This window comes from Phascolarctos cinereus, unplaced genomic scaffold, assembly GCF_003287225.1.
Source record: "Phascolarctos cinereus isolate Bilbo 61053 unplaced genomic scaffold, phaCin_HiC Scaffold_4;HRSCAF=312, whole genome shotgun sequence".
Taxonomy (NCBI): domain Eukaryota; kingdom Metazoa; phylum Chordata; class Mammalia; order Diprotodontia; family Phascolarctidae; genus Phascolarctos; species Phascolarctos cinereus.
In genome coordinates this window covers 354046148-354073076 of record NW_027555847.1, presented here as the reverse complement: position 1 = coordinate 354073076, position 26929 = coordinate 354046148, and the positions used below count along the sequence as shown (strand labels likewise).

Sequence of the window (26929 nt, the reverse complement as noted above, 5' to 3'; positions counted from 1 at the left end):
GGCAATTTGATTTAGATATACATGTGAGGTCAAAATATATTTCAATATTAGCCATATTACAAAAGAAAATATAAACAAAATAAAACAATAAAAATAAAGATAATAAAAAGAAGTATGCTTCAGTCTGCATTCAGAGTTCATCGCTTCTCTCTCTGGAGGTGGATAAAATTTTTCATCACAGGTTCTTTAGAATCCTCTTGGATCATTGTCTTGATCAAAGTAGCTAAATCTTTTACAGTTGATCGTCCTTACAATATTACTGTTACTGTGTAGAATGTTCTCCTAGTTCTGCTCACTTCACTTTGCATCAGTTCACATAAGTCTTTCCAGGTTTTTCTGAAATCATCCTGCTTGTTGTTTCTTATAGCACAGTAATATTCCTTCACAATCATATACCTCAACTTGTTCAGGCATTCCCCAATTAATGGACAGCTTCTCAGTTTCCAATTCTTTGCTACCAGAAAAAGAGTTGCTATAAATATTTTGTACAAATAGGATTTTTTTCCCCAGCCCCTTTTCAAAATCTCTTTGGGATACAGTCCTAGTATTGCTGGATCAAAGGTTATACACAGGCTTACAGCCCATTGGGCATAGTTCCAAGTTACTCTACAGAATGGTTGGATTAGTTCACAACTCTACTAATAATGCATTAGTGTCCCAATTTTCCACATCCCCTTCAGCATTTGTCATTTTCCTTTTCTACCATGTTAGCCAATCTGACAGGTATGAGGTGGTATCTCAGTTGTTTTAATCTACATTTCTATAATCAGTAGTGATTTAGAGCATTTTTTCATGTGACTATTGATAGCTTTGATTTCTTCTTCTGAAAAGTACCTTTTCATGTCCTTTTGCCACTTATCAACTTAAACGGCTCTTATTTTTATGAATTTGGCTCAGTTCCCTATATGCTTGAGAAATGAGGCCTTTATATCAGAGAAACTTGTTATAAAAATATTTTCCCAGTTTCCTGATTTCATTCTAATTTTGTCTGCATTAGTTTTGTTTGTGAAAAAACATTTTAATTTCATGTAATCAAGAATATCCATTTTATTTCCTGTCATCCTCTTTATTTCTTGTTTGGTCTTAAACCCTTCCCTTCTCCACAGATTTGACAGGTACATTTTCCCGTGATTCCTTAATTTACTTATGATATCACCCTTTATGTCTAAATCATTTACCCATTTTGACCTTATTTTGGTATACCATGTGAAATGTTGATCTCTGCCTAGTTTCTGCCAAATTGCTTTCCAGTTTCCCCAGCAACTTTTTGTCAAATGTTGAGCTCTTACCTCAAAAGTTTGGATCTTTGGGTTTAATCAAACACAAGATTACTGTGGTTATTTAGTCCTGTATATTCTGTACTAATCTATTTCACTGATCTACTACTCCATTTCTTAGCTAGTACCAGATTGTTTTGATGATTAACACTTTGTAATATAGTTTGAAATTTGGAACTGTTAGGCTGCCTTTCTTCACATTATTTTTCATTGATTCCCTTTGCTGACCTTTAATTTTTCCAGATGAATTTTGTTATTACTTTTTTCTAGTTCTATAAAATAATTCTTTGTTAGTTTGGTTGGTATGACACTTCATAAATAAATTAACTTAGGTAGAATTGTCATTTTTATTATGTTGGCTTATCCTACCCATGAGCAATTTATATTTCTCCAACTGTTTAGATCTATCTTTATTTACGTGAAAAGTGTTTTGCAATTGTGTTCATATAATCCCTGGGTTTCCTTGGTAGGTAGACTCCCAAGTATTTTATATTGTCCTCAGTTAGTTTGAATGGAATTTCTCGATCTCTTCCAGGAGTGTATCTTGATATAAAATGCAATTCCATCTTCCTTCCTACCTAAACTGTTCTTTTAAATTTTTGTATAATTTTCCATTACTGTCATTAGTCACACTCCACCAAGTCTTAGTCATGTTCATGAGGTGGAATTTATGCCTCATAAATAAGTCTAGTAAAGGGGATAAATCATGTATACAAATCATGATGATTCAAGGTAGAATTGAAAATGACACACAATTTCCTAAATACAATCCAGCCCACTTTCTTCCTTCTAATTATGACTTGGGCCTATATCGTAGTATAAGATAATATCATATGTACTCACTTGTCTCCTGCATGCCATAATCTGTGTAATATTTATTATTTATCCACTTGGTTTTTCCTATGTAGATTGCCAGTCAAGTCTCCTTGAGTAGTTCCCATTAGATTCTGAGGCTGGCTCTTAAAATTTTTAGCAATCTAGAAAAGCTTCAAATGGGATTGACTGTATTTATTGTCTGAGGACCAACCTTGCTAGGTGTTGAATAACTTGTTACAAGGAGTACAGGGTGGGGCATAAAGTGGATGATTTTTTGGTCACAGGAGCATTTGAAGAACAATTCAGAGAGGGGTTGATTGTGATCTGAATCAGTGAAGAGGATCCTCACAGTAAAGCAATCACAGGTGCTTCATGTTTTAAAGTAAGATATGCTGTTACTGACTGTCTGATACTGAACAACAGCTAAGTCATAGAGTAACAGAGAATGCAGAAATGGTAGAGGATGTGAACTCTCCTTCTTTTTCATTTTCTCTTCCTTGATTCAACACTGCTCCGTGTCTCTCTGGACACCTTGTAAGTAATTGGAGTGTCAAGAGGGGATTTCCATCTAATGCCTGAGAGCATTTGGGGCAATGGCCCTGAATTTCCAATTGTGAATATAGCCCACAGGAATGGGGCCCGGAGAAGTTATATGTTTGTAGGAGTAGGTGGATGAAATGGGCAAGGGAGAAACACTGTCAGGAAAGTGAATGAAGGCAAAAACTAATGAAGTAAATCGTGATTTTTCTTTAGTCTTATACTTCTTTGTAACTAATCCTTAACTTACATAGACTTGTTCTAATACTTTATTGGTAAGTAGGTTTGTCTGTGTGTTCAGAATGGATCTCCTTGTCTCTTCTCTCTCCCTTGTCCTTATAATCAATCAGATGCCACATCTTGTCCAATGAATCTCCATGGCATTTCTTGTATCCATCCCCCTTTCTCTTTTCAAATAGCCACCACTGAGTTCAGGCTCTTACCTCCCCTCATCTGGACTATTGCAATGGCCTCTTAATTTGTCTCCCTCCTTTCAGTCTCTCCCATCTCCAATTCGTCCTTAACATAGTTGCCCAAGTAATATTCCTAATGCCCAACTATTTCAAGACTATTGCTCAAGAGTCTTCAGGGATTTCTTGGGATCAAACACACTCCTGTGTTTGGCATTGAAAGTCCATTACCAGATCTCAAAGTATATTATAAAGCAGTAATCATCAAAACAATACAGTACTGGCCAAGAAACAGAGTGGTGGATCAGTGGAATAGATTAGGTAAATACATTGTAGTAAATGACCATAGTAATTTAATGTTTGATAAACACAAAGACCCAAGCTTTTGGGACAAGAACTCACCATTTCATAAAAACTCCTAGGAGAAATGGAAAACAATATGGTAGAAACTAAGTATAGACTAACATCTTACACTGTGTACCAAGATAAGGTCAAAATGAGTACATGATTTAGACGTAGAGTGATACCATAAACAAATTAGGTGAGCAAGGTATAGTTTACTTGTCAGATCTATGGAGAAGGGAAGAGTTTATAACCAAATGAGATAGATAGCATTACGAGACGTAAAATGTGTAATTTTGACTGTATTAAATTTAAAAGATTTTGCACAGACAAAACCAATGCAGCCAAAATTAGAAGGAAATCAGGAAACTGGGAAAAAATTTGTTACCCTAAGTGTTTCTGATAAAGGCCTCTTTTCTCAAATATGTAGAGAACTGAGTCAAATGTATAAAAATACAAGTCATTTCTCAATTGATAAATGGTCAAATGAACAGGCAGTTTTTAGACAAAGAATTCAAAGCTATTTATAGTCATATGACAATACCTCTACTAGGACTGTATCCCGAAGAAATTTTTTTTAAAAAGAGAAAAGGACTATTTGTACAAAAATTTTATAGCAGCTCTTTTTATGGTGGCAAAGAATTGGAATTGAGAAGCTGTCTATTAATTGGGGAATGGCTGAACAAGTGGAGATATATGATTGTGATGAAATATTACTGTGCTATAAGAAATGACAAGCAAGATTATTTCAGAAAAACCTGGAAAGACTTACAAGAACTGATGCAAAGTGAAGTGAGCAGGACTAGGAGAACATTCTACACAGTAACAGTAATATTGTAAGGATGATCAACTGTGAAAAATCTAGCTACTTTGATCAACACAATGATTCAAGAGGATTCCAAAAGACCTATGATGAAAAGTGCTATCCACCTTCAGAGAGAGAGAAGTGATGAGCTCTGAATGCAGACTGAAACATACTTCTTTTTATTATCTTCATTTTTATTGTTTTCTTTTAGAAGAATTTGTAGCTCAAAATATTTTTTAAAAAGAATGTTACAAATTGTTTTTACATGTAATTGGAGAAAAAAATAAAATATTATTCAAGAAAAAAAGTTCTTCATCATTGGATTCCATTCTATTTTTTCCAGTTTTGTCACACATTACTCCCCTTCATTCATGCTACAGCCCAGCCAAACTTTTTTACTTGCTGCTCCTCCTGTACAACATTCCATCTTCCGTTTTTGTCTACTATGCCTGGAATTCATTCCTTCTCCTCTCCCTTTCTGCCTCTTATTATCCCTAGCTTTCTACAAAGATCAGCTCAAACATCACCTCCTACATGTGGCTTTTCCAAATTCCCCAAATGTTAGTGCCTCTCCTTTGAAATTACTTTGTATTTACCTTGCATGTATTTTGTGTCTATTTATACGTGTACATGTTGCATACCCCACCCCCTACCCCAGCAACCCCCAACCACCCTGTCCCAATAGAACATATGCTTCTTGAAGACAAGGACTGTTTCATGTTTGTCTGTGTAATCCCAGAACCTAACATAGCACTTCTTTTTGGGAAGGTATTTAATAATGCTTGTTGAATTGAAATGAATTGTCCTAGCCATTTACTTTCCAGGAACCTTATCTTATCTATAAAATGGGGACAATAATCCTTGCCTACCCTATAGGGTCACTGGAAAGATAAAATTATTGTGTGCTTCTAAAAGCAGAGTGAATAGCATGTTGGGCCTGGAGTCAGGAAGACTTTTCTCCTTGAGTTCAAATCTGATCTCAGATGCTTAATAGCTACGTGACCCTGGGCAAGTCACTTAACCCTGTTTGACTCAGTTTCCTGTGGCAAACCACTCCAAATAAGGTCAGGCAGAGTCAGATACAACTGAAATGACTGACCAACAACAAAAAAAGAGGTAAAGGACTTTTTACATTTCAGAGCAGGTACTTCTCTAGGGAACTCACTCAGCTCCTAATCTTTCATTTGTGTGAATTGTGGGAAAGTCAAGTTTTCCTAAGCTGACACCTCTTCCCTGCTCTCTCACCAGTGTTCCAATAAAGAGATGCCATGAAAGTACCTAACACCTTGAAGTTATTACTGTTCCTTTGTGTCTGCTTCCAGAATTTCATCCAGGATGTGACAGCTCCAGACTGAATCCTGGGTGATCTCAGTCTTTGCAAAGTTTCCCAGGCCTCTGCAATTCGAATTGGCAAATTTCTCCTCTGGCCTGACTCAGCACTTGCTACCTTCTCTCTCATTTCCAAAGAATAATCTGTAGAAGGGGGCTAGGGAAGGAAGGAAGAAATGAGTGACTTGGATCTCATAGGGAGGTGCTGGCTTAAACTAAAGTTTTGTTTGCTAAGGAAAATGTTTTATTTAGCCAGGATAGACGCAGCTGGGAAAAAGGCATTCTTCATTCTAAATAACTCATCTAGTCTCACACGGAGAAGCCAGTCACCTACAGTGATGGAATCTGAGGGAACCTGGGAAGGCCGTTCCCCAAGCAAACTTCTCTCTCCCTCCCCTCCCCCCACCAGGGCCCATAGCCTTCCAATTCCATCATTAGAGGATGATTCCTTTGAATAGAATCACTCTTTTTCCTAGTCTACTCTTTTAACATATATTCCTGCCAAGAAGGGGTGAGGTATTGAGTCACTCACACACTCGTGTTCATTGTTAGATCAAATTGCTTACCTTTCTCCAGGACAGGAAGATGAGTGATTATGAGGACAATGGGGACCTCTGGGAAAGAGGACAAGACCCTAAAGGGTGCAGACAACAGGAAAACAGAGGACCTGTATGGGAAACTTGCCCTACTGTGCAACTTCGTCTGGGCAAGGATGGCCTTCATCCTCACCGAGCAGTGGAGCTTCGAGCTCCGTAGTGATAGTGCTTTTGTTTGTGCTGGGACCAAATCTGGAAAAATACAATACGTTCCTCCAGTGCCAGCCATTCATCACCGGGCAATGCTTTTTCCAGACTAACTTCAACAGAGTGAATACGTGCTGCCACATTACAGTTCAACGTGGCTAGAGCAAACACATTTTTCCACAGAAAGTTTGCAGCCTGTTAACAAAATCAAGGCATGAAGCGCACTGTGAAGACTCACTGGGTACTCCTTCTGGGTGTTTTTGGGACCTTGCAACCTAACTACCAGAGAGAGATTCTACCAGGGTAGAGAATACCAACCACACTTCCCAGTTGGATGCTGCTTAGAATTTACTCTATTAGGGTCTGGGATCAGTACAAACCAAGTTGGAGAAGGTAGGATCGGTGCTGCTTCCTACTTAAACAAGACTGAGTTGAGCCATTAACAAATGAGTTGATTCATAGATCCCCTCCCCTTCTTTCAATGAGGTGAATAAACTTGAAAGGGTAGGAATATAAGGACTTCTTACACTTACCAAAGTGTCCTAGAGCTAATCCTAGGAAATGACTTTGTGGTATACTGAAAAGCAGTGGACCCACAATGGGCAGCTAGGTGGTACAGTGGTTAGAGCACTGGATCTGGAGTCAGGAAGACTCACCTTTGTGAATTCAAATCCAACCTCAGACACTTACTAGCTGTATGACCCTGGCCAAATTACTTCACCCTGTTTGCCTTAGTATCCTCATCTGTAAAATGAGCTGGAGAAGAAAATAGCAAACCATTCTACTATCTCTGCCAAGAAAACCCCGAATGGAGTCATGGAGAGTTGGACATGACAAATTGCTGAACAGCAAGTGGACCCAGAGCCAGGAGACACCTAGGTTCAAATCTAGGTTCTGACATTTGCTAGCTGTGTGGCTTTGATTAATTCATTTCACTATTCTGAGTCTCAGTAAAATGGGGATAATTATATTTGTACTATTTATCTCACAGGGTTGTTGTGGTGAAATGTTCTGCAAACCTATAAAGCACAAAATAAATGTGAGTTGTTATTTTTATATTACGAATTAAATGGTTCACTCAGGGCTCCTGCTTCAAGGCCAGGCAGTTGGAGTTGTCCAGCAAGTAACTAGTACATAGAAGGAAAGTGATGGACCAGCAAGAGAATGAGACTTCAGGCTTGCATGCAAACTATCAGTTGCCTGGCAACAGTTTCTCCCATCCTCTCTAGATTTCAAGAGGTCCTCTGGCTAATTCTTTTCACAGAAATGTCAGAGTTAGGAGAGATCTCAAAGGCCATCTAAACAAGAATCCTCTCTACCACATACTCAGTAAGCACCCAGATGCTCAACTTTTGCTTGAAGACCTCTGGTGACACTTCCATGTCACTTTTGAAGAGTACCAATTATTTGGAAGGGTTTTTTGTTTGCTTGCTTGTTTTTATTTATTTTTTGTACATCAAGCCTAAATTTTCCTCTATAATTTATGTCCATTGCTGCTAGTTATGCCTCCAGGAGTCAAGAAGGACAGCTTTATTCTCTCTTCCAAATGATAGCTCTTCAAATATTTAGAGATGGTTTTCTTGTCCTCCCCATTAATATTTTTTTTCTCCCAGTTTAAAACCCACAGTTGCTTCAGCTGGTTCTTGTCTGGCATAACCTCAAGGTCCTCCACCCTTGTACACACTTCATCTTATCAATGATCTTCCTCACGTGTGGCACCGAGAACTGAAGACAATCATCTAGAAGGAGTCTGATCAGAGCAGAAAAAGAAAGTTGGAAAGGAAAGATGTAAGCATTTATTAAGTTCCAGACACTGGGCTAAGCACTTTATAATTCTTATCTCATTTGGTCCTCACAACAGCACTGAGAGGTAGGTACTACAATTAACCCCATTTTACAGATGAGGAAACTCAGACAGAGGTTAAGTGTCTTCCCTTGGGTCCTGCAGCTAGCAAGTATCTGCATCCAGATTTAAACTTGGGTCTTCCTGACTCCAGACCCAGCGTTCCGTTCACTGCACCACATGACTGCCTTTATTACAGGAACACTGTCACCCCTGCCCTTGTCCTGGACATGGGCCTCTCTTAATTCAGCCTAAGGCTGGGTTAGCTCTCCAGGCCACACGTCACATTTTTGATTCGAATTGAGTTTGTAGTCTATTAAGCCCCCCAGATCTTTTTTTTCAGACATTGCTGTCAAGCCTCATTTCCTCTAGCTTGTACTTGTGAAGCTGATTTATTTAAACCTGTATAAAACTGTAAGACCCTATTGATTTTTTATTTTAAAATTCCATTTTATTTTATTTTCATTTCTGAATTCTCCCTCTCTTACCTCTCCATTCCTCAGTCATTGAGAAAGCAAAGAAAATAAAACCCAGCACAAATCTGAATAGTCAAATGAAACAAAATCCCACATTAGCCGTGCTTCAATCTGCGTTCTCAGTTCTTTACTTCTCTATCTGAAGGTGGGCAGCATGTTTCTTTATCACAGTAGTAATTTCTCTGGAATTCTTCTTGGTCATTGTGTTGATCAAAGTTCCTAAATCTTTCAAATTTGTTTGTCATTACAATATTTTATATAATCAATTTTGTTATTGTATAAATTATTCTCCTAGTACTGCTCATTTCACTTTGCTTCAGATCACATAAGTATTTCCAGGGGATAAAACCACTGCCTTCATAATTTCTTACAGCAAAGTAATATTTCACCATATTCATGTGCCACATCATGCCCCAACACCAAGTACTCTTCCTCTTTCCAGTTTCCTCCTATGTGTTGTCTTCTCTCATTAGATTTTAAATTCCTTTGAGGGCAGGGTCTGTCTTTTTATTTAACTTCTATTTGCATCCCCAGTGCTTAGCATAGTGGCTGGCATACAAAAGGCACTTAATAAATATTTATTAACTTAGTGACAGCTGGAGAAAGGGAAGAAGTCCAAAATGTAGGCATCCAGGTGGGAAATTAAAAGATATCTCATTTGTGTATGTTCTGCCAACTATATCATATTTCAGTGCCAGGCCCTTGTCACCATCATCATCATCTTCTCCTCCTCCTTCTCCTCCTCTTCCTTCTCCCTCTCCCTCTTCTTCCTATTCTTCTTCTCTCTCCCACTTCCTCCTCTTCCTCCTCCTCCTCTTCCTCTTCCTCTTCTTCTTCTTCTTCTTCTTCTTCTTCTTCTTCTTCTTCTTCTTCTTCTTCTTCTCCTCATTCTCCTCTTTCTCCTTCTCCCTCTCCCTCTCTCTCTTCTTCCTCTTTCTCTCCCTTTCCCTCTCCTTCCTCCTCCTCCTTCTTCTTCTTGCTCTTCTTCTTCTCCTTCTCTTCTTCCTCCTCCTCTTCTTCTTCTTCTCCTTCTCCTTCTTCTTCTTCTTCCTCTTCTTCTCCTTCTCCTCCTCCTTCTCCCTCTCTTCTTCTTCTTCTCCTTCTCCTTCTTCTTCTTCTTCTTCTTCTTCTTCTTCTTCTTTCTTTCTTCTTCTTCTTCTTCTTCTTCTCTTCTTCTTCTTCTTCTTCTTCTTCTTCTTCTTCTTCTTCTTCTTCTTCTTCTTCTTCTTCTTCTTCTTCTTCTTCCCTCCCCCTCCTCCTTCTTCATCATCATCAGCATCATCACATTTTTGGGCTTCTTTAGATCTCTTTATTGTTCCTTCTTTCCCCAGGAAGTGAAAGGAAGTTTTCATCATTATTATCATAATCACCATCATCATCATCATCATAATTATCAACATCATCATCATTGTCATCCACATCATAACATTTATATAGCACTTACTTTATGCCAGGCACTGTGCTAAGCACTTTGCAATAATTTGATCTTCACAACAATCTTGCAAGATAGGTGCTATTATTACCTTCATTTTACAGATGAGGAAGCTGAGGCAAAGAAAGGTTAAATGACTTGCCAAGGGACACACAATTGATAAGTGTCTGAGGCTGGATTTGAACTTGGGTCTTCTTGACTCCAGTCCTGAGCCACCTAGCTGCCCCCTAATTTCGAGAAGAAGAGCACTAATAAGTAGCATAGGGGGACAATTAGGAAAATATTTGTGTAGGAAGTAATATCTGATCTGTGCTTTGATGGAGGCTAAGAATTCTGTGAAAGGTAGGTCAGGAGGATGTGATGATTGATGATGGAGAATGAACTATTCTTAATGTCATTTTAAGCTTCACAGACTAGGTATATAGCTAGGTCCCAGTTAGTACAAATAATGAATCTCATGAAGTGATTACATGATTTGAATTTGTACTATTCAGAGTCATAATTATTTAAAATATGGTCATTGGTTCCAGCTCAATGGAAAGATGTGATACAAATTCAAATAGTGGCAACAACTTCACTAGATTCATTAGTCATACCTAATGTGAGCCATCTAGTCATTTAAGTAGCCCTCAGTATTTCTTTTAATGCAATTTGTTATTAAATTGCAAGTAGATAACTCTTTTCAAAAGGCTGAAGAGTTATGAGTTTCTACCTCTCATGCAGAAGAGATTTGAGTTCTTAATAATCATTTTACATGTCATCTCAGATGCTACTGGTAGCCCCAAAGATCAATGTGTGTCAGAAAATTATACGGACATCTAGAAGTGGTGTCAGGGCTTTCACCCTTAGGCTCTTGCTTTTGCCTTAAATTAGAAATGTTTCTTTGTGGGTGAAACAAATTGCATCATTAAAGGCATTAAGACATCAATTAGTTAATTTGCTGTAAGGAAAGTGATTTTTGTTTTTCTGTAGTATTCTCTGTCTCTCTGTCTCTGTCTCTCTCTCAAATAAGTTCAGATGACCAGATTATATCCTTAATATTTAATTTCATTGACATTTAAATATGATTACCTGGTACCAAGCCAATCTGGAAACATTTAAAATGTCAAGAAATGTCTATTTGGGTGCATATGCACGTGCATGTCTCTCTGTGCATATGTGTGTTAGAAGTAGATACTTGCTTGTCTGTGGGTTGGGAGCAGTTGATTCTGAAGAATGTAGGTCTTAAGTAAATTAAGGTGATGTTAAATACAAGTCATATAGAAAAGATAAATTCCTGCCCATTGTTCTTCTTTCTAGCAGATGTGCTCAAAATTTTTTTGTCCCTGTAAGTTTATATTCCAAGGTCATGTGGGGAAAGACCCTGAAGGAAAATCTTGGGCGTTAGTAATGTAATTTTTAAACTGATTCAAGAACTTATGTTCCCTGGGGAAATGTTGGGCATTTTTTTTGGGTGGGTGTTGGAAATATTGATTTCCTTTACAATTCTAAGCAAGAGACAGTGTGGTGTAGTAGATAGAGAATTGGTCTTAGAACCAGGAAACCAGGACCTGGGTCTTCTGTGATATATGTATATACATATGTATGTACATATGTATGTATGTATGTGTTTGTGTATATATATGGAGAGAGAGAAAGGAGAAGGGGAAGGGAGAGAGAGAGGCTGTGTGACTGTGGTAAGTCACATAACCTCTCAGTGCTCTTGTCCAGACCTTACAGAGACTGCCAATCTTTACTGGTAAGGTAAGAGGGAGTTTCCATATCTGGGAGTTCCTTAAGTGAATGAAATGATGCATTTTGGTCCTATCCCTACACCTATTATTCTAAGCACTACAGATATTTGTCTCTCTATGATATACATATATATACACACACACACATGTATATATATATATATATATATATATATATATATAAAATATATATATATATATATATATATAATATATATATATATAAAATATATATATATATATAAAATATATTTCCTAGACTTATGATCTCCACATATATGTATGTGTGTATATGTATGTATGTATAATAATATGTTTATTGTGTTATATATAATATATAAATATATGTATGGTTATATATAATGTTTTTTGTGTGATTAGAAGTTCTTTAAATTGGAAAAAAAATTAGTAGAAGAGTGAAAAAGATTCACTGTTTAAGTTGGGAAATTACTCAAGTCAATAAAGTCCTAGAATCTCAGAGCTAGAGGCCTTCTCAAGGGTCAACCTGTCACCAAAAGCATCCCTAGCAAACAGTTATCCAGGTTGTGTTGAATGCCTTTGATGATGGACATCATGAAGCAGCCCATTTCATCTAAGTGGTTAGGGTATTCATCTTTATATTAAACTAAAACCTCACTCTTTATAACTTCTATCCACTGGTCCTAGTACTAACCTCTAAGGTCAAGCAAAATAACATCTTCCATATAACAAACAGTTCATCTTCAAAGAGTTGATGACAGTGAGCTTATTCCTTGATATCCCATCTTCATTAGACTAATGATCTTCCCTTTCTTCAATTAGTAGAATCTCAAGTACTCTTGACATCCTAGTCATCATTGTCCAGATTCCACTATAATCTGTCAGTATACCTCTTAATATTTCATGCCTAGAACTGAACACAATACTGTAGATATGGTTGGACCAGAGGAAAGTATCTCCTCTTTTGTTCTGGATACTAAACTATCATTGCAGCCTATGACCACAGTAGCCTTTTTGGAAGTCACATTACACTATTTACTCATTAAAATTGTGGTCACCCTCCCCAACTAAATTTATTTCCCCTCAGCTGTTACATAGTTATGTCTTCCCCATCTTGTACTTGTACAGTTGCAGTTTTTAATTGAAGTGAAATATTTTACAATCATATTTCAGTACTTTTTGTTTACTTCTAAGAAACATCATCTTGTTAGACTCAATCCATTGTCAGTCAATAAATAATAGTCAGTAAACATTTGTAAAGTACCTTCTATGTGCCAAGTCATTGAGGAAGGTAATGGAAACGAGGAGTATTCTTTGCACATACTTACAAATATTCCTAACTGAACTATGATCCATCCCGAATTTCTTCATCTTGTTCATAAGGATGTCTCAATTTAACTCAACAGTTAGTTAAGTACTTAAACTGTGAAAGACCTTGTTCTAGGGGTCATGGGGAAAAAAACTCAACCTTCCCCTATTAAACAGCAAAACTGTCCCTGCTCACACACAGCTTGAATTCTCCTGACAGGATATACCATGTAAATAGATAAGTAAGGGGCAGCTAGGTGATGCAGTGCATAGAGCACTTGCCCTGTAGTCAGGAGGACCTGAGTTCAAATCCAGCCTCAGAGATATAACACTTTCTAGCTGTGTGACTCTGGGCAAGTCACTTAACCCCAATTGCATCACCTAAATAAATAAAATTTTAAAAATAGGTAAATAAATACAAGGAACTTTGAAGGAGAGGCTCCACAATTGTATGAAGAAAGGCATTCCAGAAATGGTAGCACCTGAACTGAACTTTGAAAAAAGGTTAAGGATTCTGAGAAGCGTAGTTGAGTGCATTCCAGGTACAGGGACAAGTTTATTGTACTGTGTTCTATAAGTAGGGGTGTTGTGGGGCTCAAATGAGATAATGGAGACATAGCATTTTGCAAACCTTAGAGTTACATATAAATGCCAATTATTACTACTATTATTACTAGTCTCAACTCACCAGGTCTCCAATCTGGTGATGATTTCATTCCCCCCTGAGCCTTCTACTTAACTCCTGATGAGTTCAAGCAGTGTTTATAGAGCAATACAGTATGTGCTGGTAAATGTTAAACAACCATGGAAAAAGAAGTGTGCACACACAGTTTTAAGTTTAATCTGCATAAGCAATACTTTCTTAAGTCTAGACAATCAACAAAACAATAAATCAAGCCCTGATTTGTAGCAATTGCTGATTTCTGAGGTTTAAGTGTTCATATAGAGAATCTAATAATCAGCCCTTGCAAGTCAGTTAGAACTGGCTCCAGCACACCCCTGTCTATAGAGAATATATTTAATATTTTAGTTTTTCTTTATGAATTCTTAACAACCTAGAACATGGTCAGTTTTTGTGAAAGTACAGATGTAAAGCTGAGAAATATGTAAACTTATGATTCATATTTGGTAATCATTAGAGATCATAGTATCATACACTTTAAACTGGTATAGAACGTGAAGGCCATCTTGTCCAGTCATCTTGCTTTAGAGATGAGGAAACAGAGGACCAGAAAGGGTAAATGATTTGCACAAGATTATACAGGTCATCATAGAGATGGGATATGAACCCAGATCTCAAGCTTTCAAAGTCAGTATTGTTTCTATAGTACCACACTGACTCTAATTTTTCTTCAATTCTATCCAGATTCTTATCTTATTTTTTTGTTTATCCTCTTGTTAAATTTGCCCAGTTCTGAAAAGGAGCACAGTAAAGTCCTTCACAGGTATTGCTTCACTATTTACTTCCCCTAATAGTTTCATTAGCTTTTCCTTTAAGTACTTATGTACTAATGAAATTCATTCATTAACAGGGCAGCATTTATTAAGCATTTACTTTATGTCAGGTACTTTGCCAAGTGATGGAGATACAAAGACAAAAAAAAAAATCCCTGTTCTCTAAGAGCTCGCAATCTGTCAGAGGAAACACCATGTACTTATAGAAGTACACAGAGAATAAATATTAAATAGAGAGTAGTTTAGGGAATGAAGGCACTAGCATTTGGGGAGGGGAGGAGGGAATCAGGAAGACTTCATGGAGAAAAGAGTGGTTGAGCTGAATGGTGAATGAAGAAAAGGCTTTTAAGAGGTAGAATTGAGGAAGGACTGCTTTCAGGGCTTCAGAGATGGCTAATGCAAAGACAAGTATGAATAAAAACCAATTTGGCTAAATCATAGAGTGCAGAAAGAGGAATAATACAAAATGAGACTAGAAAGTTAGGTTAGGGTCAGATAGCAAAGAATTTTAAAAGTCAAATGAGAGTTTATATTTTATCATGGAGTTAATTGGAACCCACTGGAGTTTATTGAGGAGAGGACTGCCATGGATCAGAGATGAACTTAAGGAAGATAAAAAATAAAGTCTTCTGTTTGGAATTAAAGCTTCTCATAACTCAACCTCTTCCTACCTGTCCAGTCTTCTTACACTTTACTCCCTTTCAAACCCAGCTAGCTGCTTACTTCAGTTCCTCCAACATTAGTCCCTATCTCCCAACTCCAAGTCTTTGTACTAGCTGTCCTCCATGACTAAATGATCTGTCCCTCACCTTTACCTTTTATTGTTTTGTGGAGGTTGAAATGGAATGATGTAGTAACAGATTGGATATGTGGGGTGAAGAACAGGTTGGAATTTAAGATAATGCTGAGATTGCAAACCTGGGAGACTGAAAGGATCATGGTGTCCATGACAAAAAGAGGTCAGAAGAGGTCCAGGTCTTGGGTAGAAGTTAATGACTTCTGCTTTGGACATGTGATGCCATTCATTATATCCTGATGGTCTCTTTTAGCCATGTCTGTTTTAAATATTGCCTTCTCCTCCTCCTCCTCCTCCTCCTCCTCCTTTTCTTCTTCTTCTTCTTCTTCTCCTTCTTCTTCTTTTCTTCTTCTTCTTCTTCTTCTTCTTCTTCTTCTTCTTCTTCTTCTTCCTCCTCCTCCTCCTCCTCCTGCTTCTTCCTCCTCCTTCTTTTGCCAATGCTACTTTTTTATATTCAGCTGAGATCTGATAGAGTCTATTCTGACCTTTACTTTTAACTCTAAATGAATCTCTAAGTTTTAAGTATGTTGCTTGTAAACAGCATATTGGATTCTTTCTGATCCAGTCACCCAAACTCTTATGTTTTTGAGTAAATTCATCCCATTGATATTAATGGTTATTATTGTTATTATTACATTTGTCTTTCCTTGCGTTCCTTGCATAAACAAACAAACAAAAAAAGAACCTGAAAAAATTAAAGAAAAATTAGAGTCAGTGTGGTACTGTAGAAACAATACTGACTTTGGAGGCTTTTCATAATATTTTCTTTCTTTCCTTCTCTCCCTACTCTTTATGAAAAAAAAGGTAGAGAAAAAAGGATGAAATGAACATTAGTAATCTTTAATTGGAATGTTTTGCTTTGGAGACCTAGGAGTTGAGAGAATAGCTCCAGAGCATGCATCATTTCTGTTTACTTCATTGTATTTCCACATGGTACTCTTTCCTCCTCATCCTTTTTGTTCTTGATTCAGATAAAAATAAGCTTCATGATATGCCTGGTCACCTAATCCCATTGTTTTACTTGTTTAAACTATTGTCACATCCCAATTAGGAAAAATTGCATATTTCTCCCTCTTTATTCCTTCCCTAATATATTGCCTTCTCTCATTTTATTTTCTCTCAAAAAAAAAAGCAAAACAAAATAAGAATAAATAAATGCAGGCCATGTTTGTTTTCCTTTGTTCTCTCTTTAACCCCCGAAGACAATTCTGAAGAAACATAGTCTCTTTCCCCACTTATCTCTTTGCCTCCCATTAGTATTCTTATGTGATCATCATTGAGCCCTTTCAAGCTGCTCAAACCTGGTTACTTTTCTAGGTTTTTCAGTCACCTGTGTTTGCATTTCAGATTCTTTACAACTCTGGTTTCTCAAAAAGAATGTTTGAAAGTCATAAATTCTATTAAAGATCCATCTTTTTAACCTATAGGATTATGCTAAGCTTTACAGGATAAGCTGTTCTTTCATTTTTTCATTTTCCTTTTGCTTTTTGATGTATTATAATCCAAGCTTTTCTTTCAGCTAGCAGATAGAGTGCTGGTTGTAGACTCAGGAAAACTTGGGTTTTAATTCTGCTTTAGATACTTAGTGAGATAGTTCTAGACAAGTCACTGACTTCTTAGATTCAGCTTCTTTATCTCTAAAATGGGGATAATAAGCTGCCAACAGCTTCCTGTGGCCCTTCAAATTATCTTCTTCATGAGGTGGAATGAAGAAAAAGACTACATAGTTTGTGGAAGGTGGAGATGCTGGTAACAGGGAAGACCAGATCAACAGGCTTATTAGAAGAATGAACTAAAGGTCTCTACCATGATTATTTTTCTAATGGTCTGTTAATAAAAATGCCTGTGACAAAAAAAAAATAAAATGGGGATAATAATAGTACCTACCTCATAAGATTGTTGGGGTTCAGCTGAAATAACATGTCAAGCACTTTGTAAACCTTAAAGTATTATATAAATGCTAGCTATTATTATTTTATAGTAATTTATTATCTTGTGAGATTCTTTTGTACTTTGTCTCTTTTTTCCTTCCTGCTTATCATAATTTCATTTTTCATGAAAGCTATGGAGTTTGGCAATCAAATTTCTGGGTGTGTAAATCTTGGGGTTTCTTTCAGAAGGAAGCTTGTGGATTCCTTCTACATTTTCTTTGCCTTCTGTTTATAGTAGGTCTTAATAGTTTTCTTTTAAGATTTCTTACATTCTAGGTTTTTGTTTGCTCATGATTTTTCAAGAAGTACAGTAATTCCCAAATCATCTCTCTTAATTCTATTTTCTTGGTTGTTTTTGAGAATAGATACTAAATATATTTTTCTAACATCCACTCCTTTAAATTTGTTCTAACATTTATTGTTGTATCATTTAATATCTGAGTTCTATTTACTCCATTGTCTTCTCCTTCTATAATATTTCACTTAATGAACTTACCAGCTTCCATAGTTTCAATCACCTTTATACTGATGATTTTCAGATTTATTTGTTGAGTTTTGACTTCTCTCCTGACCTCCTGTTTCCATTTCCAACTACCTAATGGACATTTTGAATTGGATACCTCATAGACATCTTGAACTCAAAATGTCCAAAATTGAACTCATTATCTTACCCCTCTCCTCACCCTTCCTAACTTCCCAATCATTGTCAAGGGTACCACCATCCTTCCAGTCACCCAGACTTGCAACCTAGCTGTCATCCTTGACTCCTCACTCTCTCTCACACCCCATATCCAATTAATTGCTAAGTTCTGATGTTTCTAGCTTCATAACATCTCTCACATATGCCTCCTTCTCCCCTCTGAAACTGCCATCATTCTGGCTCAGGCCCTCATCTCATGCTTGGACTATTACAATAGCCTCCTGATTCATCTCTCTGCCTCAACTCTCTCTCTACTCCAATCTACCTGTGAAACCTGGACAGTACATCAGTGCCATGCCAGGCAACCATATTATTTCCATTTGAATAGGAATATTCTGAAGCTGCAGAAAGCACAACTACAAAGATTTGGTTATATTTGAATACAAAACATACTTTTTCCTAACAGGCTGTTTCAGGGAGAACTCACATAAAGCAAGTGCTCACCTGGAGATCAGAGAAAGTAATACAAGGACATTCTCAACCTGGCCCCTTTCAACCTTTTCAATTTTCTTACTCCTTACAACTGTCACTCCTAAGCACTCTGTGATACAGTGACACTGACCTCTTTGCGGTACTTTCAACTAAACACTCTGTCTTTTGATCCTGGGCATTTTCACTTGTTTTGCCCCATGTCTAGAATGCCTTCCCTTCTCATCTCTGCTTCCTGAATGGAATTCTCCAAGAAGTTGTTCCTGATTCCCTTTACTGCTAGTGACTTCTCCCTGTTGATTATCTACAATTTATCCTGTTTATATCTTATTTGTACATAGTTTTTTGAATGTGGTCTCCTGCATTAGACTGTGAACTCTTTGAGATCAAGGACTGTTTTTTACCTTTCTTTGTATCCTCAGCATATAGTTCAGTACCTGACATATAGTAGGTGCTTAATAAATACTTATTAACTTGGCAGATTTTCAGGGAGTCCACTACTTGAGTAAAGTTCTAAACTTTTTTTTTTACTGAGATTTTAATTCTCAGGAATAAAAGTTTAATTTCATTCTTCAAAAGCTTTAATTTCATTCTTTATTACTTATTTGATCTCCCTTACCCACTCTTGGAGTCTCTGTGCCCAATCCATTTGTTTTTCCTGGGCTTCTGATTATAATAATTGTAGAATTATGTTTTTCTTCTGGAATTGTATCTCAAGATTTTCTTAATTTACACTGAATTATCTACTTTCTTCTGTTTGTTTATGTTGTTGGCCTGTCTACTAAGAATGTATGAGGAAGGCCACTCTACTTGTTACTTTCAAGCCTCTCTCTTTTAAAAAAAAGTATTTTATTTTCCCCCAATTATATGTAAAAACAAAATTTCACATTCATTAAAAGTTTTTTTGAGTTCCAGACACTCTACCTCCTTCCTTCCCTTTCCTCTCTCATTAAGGAGGCAAACAATTTGATATGTTTTAGATATGTAGTCATGCAAAACATATTTCTATGTATATTACATTGTGAAAGAAAACACAGACAAAAACCCCCAAGGAAATAAGGAAGTAAAGAAAAAGTATGCTACGATATGCACTTAGACCCCATAATTTCTTTCTCTGGAGATGGATAGAATTTTTCATTATAAGTCCTTCAGAATTCTCTTGGATCATTGCATTGTTAAGAATAGCCAAATCATTCACAGCTGATTATCATACAGTATTGCTGTTACTATATACAATGTTCTCCTGGTTCTGCTCATTTCACTTTGCATCAGTTCATGTAAGTCTTTCCAGGTTTTTCTGTAACCATACTGCTCATCATTTCTTACAGCACAATAGTATTCCATCACAATCATAAACAACATGTTCAGCCAGTTTTGATGGACATCTCAATTTCCAATTCTTTGCTACCACTGAAAGAGCTTCTATAAATATTTTTATACATGTTTTTTGTTTTTCATCTCTTTGGGATATAGACCTAATAGTGGTGTTGCTTGGTCAGAGGGTATGCATGGTTTTATAGCCCTTTGGGCATACTTCTGAATTGTTCTACAGAATGGTTGACTCACTATACAACTTCACCAACATTGCATTCATTAGTTTCTCAATTTTCCCACATCCCCTCCAAAATCTGTTATTTTCCTTATTTGTCACATTAGCCAATCTAATAGGTGTGGCATGGTAGCTCAAAGTTGTTTTAATTTGCATTTCTCTAATCAATAGTGATTTAGAGCAATTTTTTTTCATATAACTATAGATAGCTTTGATTACTTCATTCTTTGACCACTTATCAATTGAGGAATGGCCCTTATTTCTATAAATTTGACTTAGTTCTCTATATATTTGAGAAATAAGGTCTTTGTCAGAGAAACTTGCCATAATTTTTTTCAGTTATGATTACTATTTGCCTCCATCCATTCTCTCCTGTTCATCCTATTCTCTCTCTCTTTTTACGCTGTCCATTCTCATAAATGTTTTGCTTCTGACTTTTACCTCCCCCAATCTGTCCTCCCTTCTATTAACCTCCCCTCCTTCTCTTGTCCCCTTCCCCTCCTACTTCCCTGTACAGTAAGATAGATTTCTATACCCAACTGAAGGCATATATTATTCCCTCTTTGAGTCAATTTTGATGAGAGTAAGTTTCACATGCTCCCTCCCCACCGATTTCCCCTATGTTCCCCTCCACTGTAAAAGCTCTTTTAAGCCTCTTTTATGAGACAATTTACCTCATTCTACCTCTCCCTTTCACCTTTTCCTGGTTCATTCCTTTCTCACTCCTTAATTTTATTTTTTAGATAATCATCCTATCATGTTCAAGTCACACCCATGCCCTCTGTCTATATATAGTCCTTCTAACTGCCCTAATAAAAAGAAAGTTTTTAAGAGTTACAGGTATCATTTTCCCATGTAAGAATGTAAATAGTTTAACCTTATCGAATTTCTTGTGTTTTCTCTTTCCTGTTTATCTTTTTATGCTTCTCTTGAGTCTTGTATTTGAAAGTCAAATTTTCTACTTGGCTCTGGTCGTTTTGTCAGGAATGCTCGAAAGTCTTGTGTTTCTATTTTTTCTACTGAACAATTATATTGAGTTTTGCTGGGTAGGTGATTCTTAGTTGTAACCCTAGTTCTTTTGCCCTCTGATCCTTTAACATAAAAACTTAAATTTTGCGTTATCCGGACTGTGGCTCCATGATATTTGAATTGTTTGTTTTTGGTTGCTTGCAATATTTTCTCCTTGACCTGGAAGCTCTGGAATTTGGCTATAATATTCCTGGGAGTTTTCATTTTGGGATCTCTTCCAGGAGGTGATCAGTGGATTCTTTCAATTTCTATTTTACCCTCTGGTTCTAGAATATCACAGCAATTTTCCTTGATAATTTCCTGAAAGATAATGTATAGGTTCTTTTTAAAATTATGCCTTTCAGGTAGTCCGATAATTCTTAAATGATACATCCTGGATATTTTTTCCAGATCAATTGTTTTTCTAATGAAGTATTTCACATTTTCTTCTATTTTTTTACTTTTTAGATTTTTTAAAATTTCTTGATGTCTCATAAAGTCATTAGCGTCCACTTGCCTAATTCTAATTTTTAAGGAATTATTTTCTTCATTGAGCTTTTGTATCTCCTTTTCCATTTGGCCAATTCTACTTTTTAAGTAGTCCTTCTCTTCAGTGAATTTTTCTATATCTTTTCCCATTTGGCCAATTCTGCTTTTCAAGGCATTCTTCTCTTCATTGGATTTTTGTACATCTTTTTCCATTTGGCCTATTCTTTTTTTTTTTCCTACTCTGTCTTTTTAAGGTGTTATTTTCTTCAGTATTTTTTATGCCTCCTTTACCAAGCTGTAGACTCTTTTTTCATGATTTTCTTGCATTATTCTCATTTCTCCTCCCAGTTTTTCCTCTGCACTCTTACTTGATTTTTAAAATCCTTTTTGAGTTCTTCCATAGTCTGAAAGCAACTCATATTTTTCTTTGAGGCTTTGGATGTAGCAGTTTTAACTTTGTGGTCTTTTTCTGAGTTTGTGTTGTGATCTTCCCAGTCACCATAGTAACTTTCTATAGTCAGTATCTTTTTCTGCTGTTTGCTCCTTTTCTCAGCCTTGACTTTTAACTCTCTGCTCAAGTGAGGCTCTGCTTCCAGAGTGGAGAGGCCACTGTCCCAAGCTTCAGGGTTGTTTTTTTTTTTTTGTGCAGCTGTTTTCAAAGATAATTCTGAGAACCTGTAAGTTTTTTCATTCTTCCAAGATAGTATGATCTAGGGAGAGGTGTGCTTACTACTCTTCTGGCCTGTGCTCTGGTCTGTGAGTGACCACAAGCATTCTTTTCCATCCTGAAACTGTGATTACGGTCCCAGCTCCCCCGCAGCTGCAAAGTCTCATGTACAAGTGCTCCTCCAAACCCTGGGACTGAGACCCAGATCTAAGTATGGGCAATATAATAGATTCCTGTCCTTGGTGCCAGCAAAGAGACCCTTGTAATCTCCTTCTGACCAGTTATCTAATACTATTATTATCTGTGAGCTGAGAGATATGGAAACCATTGCCACTGATTCAGTCACCCCCTAAGGCCTACTGCTGATTTACTGGGACACAGCTTGCATTGGAGTGTGCTACACTCTCACCCTGGTGTAACAGATCTTTCCTGCCAATATTCTAAGTTGTCTTGGGTTGGAAAATTGTTTTACCCTGTCTTTTTGTGGGTTTTTGCTCCAAAATTTGTTTTGAGGCACAATTTAAATGTGTTTGGAGGGGTTTTAGGGAGAACTCAGGTGAGTCCCTGCCTGTTCTCCACAATCTTAATTCTGTTTCCTCACCCCCAAACCCCCAGTCTCTCTTGGCTGCGCATTCCTTAGTTTTTGTACTGGAACCAGGGTGTAAATGGAGGGCTTCAAGAAGCCACACTAAGCTCTCAGAGCTCAGCCTTGAATTGCAGCTTCTTGGCCTTATCTCCTCCACTGTTCTTGTTTTGGGACCCTGAGACGATGGTGGTGGTGCTAGGGTAGCTGAACCTTAGATTCAAATCTTTGTGCTTAACCCTTTCTCCAGTCCTTGATGGGGCAGCCAAACTGGTGTACTGGTGGTCTCTGAGCTTTGCCCCTAGCTGCAGTCCTAAACTATGATTGGTGGGTCCTGGGATCAGAGTAGGTAGGGTCTGCCTTCTCCTACACTCTCCAGCTGAAATGCTGTGTTGTTGTTGAGCCCTGCTTCCTGTTATGGTACATCTGTCTTGAGGGAAGAGAGGCCATCCTTTTCTCTGTGCTCTGACTCCTTGCCTAGCTCTTCAAAGGGCTGTGAAGGTAAAGATAGCACTCCCTAAGTATCATCTCAGACAGGTTACTGTTCTTTGTTGTGGGTTTGTAAATGTCTATGAGTGTGTGGTGTGGAGTGTGTGTGCGTGTGTGTGTACGCGTGCGTGTGTATGCGTGTGTGTGTGTGTGTGTGTGTGTGTGTGTGTGTGTGTGTGTGTGTGTAGCACGGCAAGGTTTATCTTACTTGTGTTTTCTTTTCAAGTTTGTTGATGCTCTATTTCACCTGGCAAGACTTCCCACTGTTTCAGGAATGATTCTCATGGGAATTGTGTTCAGCTGGAAAACTTTTACATACTATCCTTTCTGTGATACATACCATCACCATTTTGTAGGTCTCTGGCAATGTTTCTCTCTGCTTGATAACCAGAACATCTGCATTGTCCTGAAGCTGAGGTTGTAGCAATGAAAAGACACAATTAGGATATGTGCTCATTATGTCTCTGGGAACCCTTTCATGATCTTTCCTGCCTTAAGGGAATGTCTTTGCTACAGCCCCAACAGCTAGGTGTTCAGAAGTCAGATATCTTGACAAGAATTCAATTCATGAAGCATTTGTCAAGCAATTTACCAAACACATATCTATTATGTGTCAGCCACTGTGCTAGGTACTGGGGACACAAAGATAAAAATGAGACTACCTCTGCCCTCAAGGAACTTACAGTATAACTGGGATAAATAATACCTACATAGATGAATAAATTCAAAAGATATACAAATATTTTCAGGGAGTAGGAGTAACACTAAAGACTGGAGAAATTGAGGAAGAACTCTTTTAGGAGGTAGCACATAAATAGAATGAACAGACTTGGCCTTCTGTAGGAAGAACCCCATGTCTTTAGTGTAGCTTCAGTAGTTAGAGTTTCTTCTACTTCCTTTTCCATTCACTGATCTCTTATGATTCATTCTAATCATATAGATTAAAGACTCTAGATCATAAACTGAGAGATGGAAGAAACACCATATATTCCAACCCCATCATTTTATAGATGAGGAAACTAAGGCACATTAAGTTTAAGTAACTTGCCCACATTCACACAGGTATTAAGTATCCATCACCTCCTTAGGATTTATTACTTCCTGGCCTTCTTCCAATCTGTCAACAAGCTTTTTATCTCCCAGTTAGAGGGTAGGGGAGGCATGCCCTGAAACACTTATTCTGGTAGCCAACTTTTAGTATATCTATACCTATAGTTATATATCTATATGTAGAGACATATAGATATATAAAGATAGATGTAGGTAAACACATACATTTATGTAGCTGGTGATTTTGTTCACTGGCTATATAAGAAAACAGCACAATGCCTATTGCTTGGACAGCTCCCTGTTTCTATACTTTTCAGTAATGTGATGAATGAAAAGTTTGAGAGACATAATTTCTGGGTATTTACTCACTTTATTAATTATGACTAGTGAATAATTAATAAAAGGATGGTCATTTGGCTATTTCTTGTAAACCAAAGATGGATCATGGTGGCCTCCTGATGCTCATTGAAAGAATGGGTATTCCCAACAGGTGGCAATAAACTCTGATTGATGAACAATTAATGAGAGTATGAATTTTATAATGAGAGGTGGACCTATTCTAATGAGAGGTTGAAGGACATGATTTTGATTATGTCATTCTTACTCCTAGGCCACCCCCAACCTTGAGCAATCTAGACAAAATATCTACCCCCAATCCAAGCCTGAGTCAAACACAATGGGCTAGAATTTGCCTAGATTAAATTCTTTTTACTCTTTAATCAGAACTAATCTTCCTTAGCTGGATGGGGAGAATGTTAAAATCCAATCTCATTATCAGTCCTATTCTTCAGGAGCTCATCTGACCTAGTAGAAAATGAAGAACTACTAAGGGAAAAAATCCTGGATCTCCCCAATAGTAATTGGTTATTAATATGGGAGAGAAATAATGATCTTTCTCAATATGGAAAAGGTTAAGGTTATAGTGCTTAACAACTCCCTCTGGCAATTCATATTGTTAACAGTCCAGCTCTTTTCTCTCCACATTGTGTATTTAAGACAGTACCACCAGATGACAAGAAAACTAAACAATCAACTTAGAGGTTCAACCCTGGCCTTACTCATCTAGTAGAAGAAGGAATTTGGACATTTTAAATAGTTTTTGAAGGAGAAGGTTGAGGTCAATGGCAAAACTGGAAACCAAGAGAATAGAGACAACACTCCAAAAGGCATTTAAAATATCTTATCAAGAAATATCTTAAGAAGAACAATTTCCATGATTGGGCTTAATGTGGTTACACCTGATAAAGAGACTAAGAGACTTTGTGATTTTCAGATTAGTCAAGATGAGGAAGGATCTGAATCTGAAGATTAGTTGGAGCTCTTTCTCTAGGACTTTGCATTTTTAAAGGTGTTGAAAAGAAAATTATATGAATGCAGTTTAATTAAGTTAAATAAAACTTATAGCAGTACCAAAAAATAAAGCCCTATTGAAAAACCTGGAATCCTATAAATGCAAAATCTCAGAGCTGGAAGGGAATTCGAAGGCCATTAGGGGTAACCCATTCCCAAATAGATACCCCCTACAAAGAGTGCCCCCAAACTGGTCACTCTGCCTTTGCTTAAAGATTTCTAATGAGGGGGAACCTACTATCTTCCATTTCATGTTTGGATAGCCTTAATTGCTTTCCTAACATCACACCAAAATTTGGCTCTTTGCCATTTCCATCCCCTCTTGGGCCAACTAGATCTGAATACCTTTTCTACATGGAAGACCCTCAAATATTTGAAGACAGCTATCCTGGCAACCCTAAGTCTATTTTCCAAGCTATTCATATCTTTTCCCTCTAATCAATCATCGTGTAGAAAGACAAAGCCCTTCGCCATCCTGGCTGTTCTCCTATAGAAACTCTGATTCCCAGAACTGAACACAATCATATGTAGTATGATTGTGGGGTGATAGTGGTGGTGGTGTGGAGCCCAGTGGAAGTATAGCTTATCTAGTCCTGAACAATATTCTACTCTAAGTGTAGGTTCAGATCATATCGTTTGGTTTTATTTTTAATTTGCCACATCATAGAGTTGATTCATATTAAGCTTGTAGTTCACTAAAGTTCTGGAATTTTTTTTTCAGATTAACTACTGTCTGATCATGCCTCTCCCATCTTGTACATGGGAAAAATTTTTAAATAGTATTTTATTTTTTCCAATTACATGTAAAGACAATTTTTAACATTCATTTTAAATAAAATTTTGAATTCCAAATTTTCTCTCCTTCTCCTTTCCCTCCCCTCACCAAGTGATAAACAATTTTATATAGGTTATGTATATGTAATCATGTAAAACATTTCCTTACTAGTTATGTTGTGAAAGAAAAAACAGTTTGCCAAAAGAAAAATTACAGTTTGCAAAAGGAAAAAAAAACATGTAAAAATAAAGTGAAAATAGTATGCTTCCATCTGTATTCGGAGTCCATCAGTTCTTTCTTTGGAGATGGATAGCATTTCCATCATGACACTTTTGGATTTGCCTTGGATCATTGTATTGCTGAGAAGAGCTAAGTCATTCATAGTTCATTATCACACAATGTTGCTCTTACTATGTGCACTGTTCTAGTTCTGCTCTGCTCACTTCACCCAGCATCAGTTCATGTAAGTCTTTCCAGATTTTTCTGAAATCTGCCTGCTTGCCATTTCTTACAGCACAATAGTATTTCATTATATTCATGACCACATCTTGTTCAGCCATTGGGGGAAAAAAACCCCAAATGTAAGAGTTTACAATTGTTGCCATTAGTTCTGGCCCAAAGTTCTATA

General features: G+C 37.1%; 1 long non-coding RNA gene and 1 pseudogene across 1 annotated transcript in view; both read left to right on the top strand.

Moving 5' to 3' along the window:
• The window catches only part of LOC144456680 (uncharacterized), a 119864-nt gene that overhangs the window by 45477 nt on the left and 47458 nt on the right, over positions 1-26929 (top strand). The gene's annotated exons all lie outside the window — the stretch shown is intronic.
• LOC110216072 (ribosomal protein eL22-like 1 pseudogene) lies at positions 6121-25488 on the top strand (annotated as a pseudogene).